This window comes from Erithacus rubecula (assembly GCF_903797595.1).
Source record: "Erithacus rubecula genome assembly, chromosome: 2".
NCBI lineage: Eukaryota > Metazoa > Chordata > Aves > Passeriformes > Muscicapidae > Erithacus > Erithacus rubecula.
In genome coordinates this window covers 92,354,875-92,358,474 of record NC_136685.1, presented here as the reverse complement: position 1 = coordinate 92,358,474, position 3,600 = coordinate 92,354,875, and positions in this window count along the sequence as shown.

Below are 3,600 nucleotides of genomic sequence, written 5' to 3'. Positions count from 1 at the left end.
CCCGCGGGAGGGCGATGTGGCGGGGGAGGGACAAGCCCGCCCCGCCGCCGCCGCGGGAGGAGGGCAGCGCACGGACCCTCCCTGCCGGCGGCATCCCCATCACCATCCCGGGGAGGGAGCTCCTCTGGCTGCTGCGACCAGCGGGTGTTACAAAAGAGAAACAAAAGTCTCGATATTCAGCAAAATTTAGATGGCTTTATTTCATATAGACAGAACAAGCAGCGCTGGGGAAAACGTGAGGGGTCACTTCCCACTCCACGCTTCCACCGAACTTCATTTGCAGCTCCTTTTTATGGTATGGTTTTCCTTGTAGTAATCAATAATTGTTATTGTTTTGTTGTCATAATTCTGCAGGGTAAGCAGGGGTGGTCAAAGAAAGTTCCAAACTTCGTGGGACAGCTCTTTGGACAATTGGTTAAGTAACCATCTGGTCTTGGTAGATAAAAAACAGAAGAAGTGGGAAGTCTGATCTTTAGCAGATAGTTTGCGATTGATTACACAAAGGCAGGAAATCTGATTCTGCAAAAAGACTATGGAAAAACCTTTTTTTTCTTTTTCTTTTACAAATTGGTGTACACAATATGCATAACAGGGGGATTTAAACAGCGTGGGTTTAATAATATATTTCCCTTTATCTAGGTCCATGTTCTTTTCTTATTTTAAGTATTCTGGTTTATATAAACTCCAAAACTTCTGTTATTAACACGAATCATTTATCAATTATCACACTACTTTTCCCGCTTCACAGGCCAGAAAAGAAGGAAGGTCCTGCCCTGTATTTGTGCGGGTTTCTCTAGCTGAGGATCGCTGGAATAACAGGAACCTACAGAAAGGGTGTAGGTGCCGCCCTGTAAGGACAAACAGAACCGATCACGCACTTGGCTGCTCTCCCTGCTGCCCCGCCGAGCAGTTATATCTGTGCTGGAGAGGAGCAGCGCCACGTCCCCGGTGACCTCCCCAAGTCTGAGGTCACAGCTGCGGTGCAGCGGGCGGAGGAGCTCATTCAGCCGTGATCCCGCTGGGGAAAGTGCTGGGTTTCACAGCGAGCAGCCGAAAGCGCAGGATTCCCCCGCAGGCCTCCCCTTGTCCTTCTGTAGCCGCAGCTTCCACTTGCTGGTACATTTTAACTGCTGAGTATTTGCATGCTGAAAGATGTGCTACTCACAAGTGTGCCTGCACTTACCATTGCCTTTTCTTCACATCCATCACCTTAATATTGCCTTAGAGATCGAAAATGGCAAATTGACAGCAGAAGTCACAATGCAGATAAACAAAACTCTTTTCTCTTTTGCAGATCCATGTTATTTGTTCAGCACAGTAGCCTGAGTAGACAGAATAAAAGATGCAGCTAAGAAAGGACAGGTGACATAAGAAAATCCTCTTGCTGGTGAATCAAATGACCAAATTTTTCATATTTTTTTGTGCTTTCCAGATCAAATTCTGAAGCTGCTCCCAAAATGAATAGGCACCACAGAACTGATAGTCAATGTGAATAGCTTTGGTTTTTTGTTGGTTTTTTTTTTTTTTTTTTTGTGATTGTCAAAACAGCTGAGGGTTTTATTCAAGAGCATTTTAAGAACCCTTTTAAATGCTGCTCCTCAAGAGTTAGCAATCATTGTTACTAATTGCATGTGTTCCTCTTGTATCCTCCTGCCTATTGATTTTTATTCCAGACTCTCATTTCCACAGTCTCATTGTAGGAGGCCTTAGTTCCAGGCTTGGTTACTGCTGTGTAATCTCTGGAAAATACGTGTTTCATTTTAAGCCCCCACCTAGAGCAGTTTAATATTTTAATCATACTATGAAGAAGTGCCAAGGTGGAAACAGGTGTTGGTGCCCCTTTGCCCAGCATCCCATGGACTCCCTGGCATTTCTTACAGTTCTGTGTATCCCCAGGACACACATGCTACAGGAATGCAATGATTCATTCACCCAAGGCTCATGTATGTTCTCCAGGCCGAGTGCAGTAGAGCAGCTGTAGCTCTCCTGCAATTTTGTTGATATTTTTATGTTTCACATCTTAGAAAATGAGGTGATACCTATTTGCTATCACTGATATTGGCTGATTAAAAGTAAGCTGATTGGCTGATTTAAGTAAGCTTAACTCAGAAAATCTAAAATTTTGTCACAATTTACAATATGGATATAAATACATTCAAGTCACATTTTATGATAACTGTATGAGTGAAAGATAAGCATTTTTTCCTCAACATTAGTATTTCCTGTTGTGTAATGCCCACGTTATTACGTTCAATTTCTTGTGAAGGAAGAGCTGTTTGGTTATTTTCCATCAGTATAAATTATCAAGCTTATCTTTATTAAATACCAAGATAAAAGGTAATGGTGTCTGTGGTTGTAAAGACAGGGGCAAGAAAAGGAGATGTGAAAAAAATAACATCACATACTTCTTGCAAAAGTCACTGCCTTTATTGTGCAATAATGAGTAGCTTGCAATTGGCATATATACACAAGTTTACCACTGCAACTGTCAAGTATTTCCTACAATTTCAAGGATTTCAGGGTAATAATGTAGCCATTATTAACATACCTAGCTTTCCTCAAGGAAAGGAAGAAAAATATTTCACTTAGTTCAATTATGACAAAGCAGTTCTCCTATCTGTTCTGCACTAAAGTATCTACTAAAGGAGCTGATATCCATTAACAAGATCAGTTGGCTAAGTTTACCTAAGGATCAGGAAACACTCACTTACATATGACAGAGGAAAACAAAAATAACCAGCTGAAAGTAAATGTCCTTGCATGCAAACATGTGAACTTTTACCAAAAAGGGGGATAAGTTGGATTCTGAAATTAGAATATTGAGCTAACAGAAGATCAGGAGTGTTGTGGGAAGTGACATCAAACTTGGGGAACACCAGTGTTCAGTGAGGCACTCACACAAGGTACAAATCATAAAGGACAGTCAAAGAAGCTGGCACTGATAAACATGGGGTGCTATGTAAAAGTTTATTGCTATCAGTCAACTAAGTTAATTATCCATTAATAACAACACATATGAATTAAAATGCTGGCCTTTACTGGAAAAATGGAGGATTAAAAATAAAGAAAAAGCGAAGGGAGACTTCTGTTATCCCAACATTGATTTATTAAACACCATATTAAGGTATGATATTGATGTTTAAGTGTTTAAATGCTACAAACAACCGTTCTGCCTTCCCAACACTGGTTATCGATCACAGCTGAACCAGACACTGCATATCACGAACCTTTAATCTGAGCCAGTTTATTACTCACCCTCCCATGCCAGGGCAGTTCTGAAAAAAAAAAAACAAAAAAAACCCCAAAAACCAAACAACTCTGTGAGACCTTACATGGTAAATTACACGGTAAATTGGACATCACACACATCAAAATGGTCCAGGGCAAGCTCGGTTCCAAAATGGTTTAAAGAAACAAGTTGCAGCACAAATTTGTATAAACCAGATGCTGCGGCTAAGGCAGATGGATTCCCAAAATCCAGCGGGAGCACAGGCAACATTACTGCTTTACAATACACAGGGTTTTGATTCGGAATATTATCCTTTTGTTGAACGTATTGATTTACAAAGGAACAGGAAACTTGCAATACAGCTAATGGAA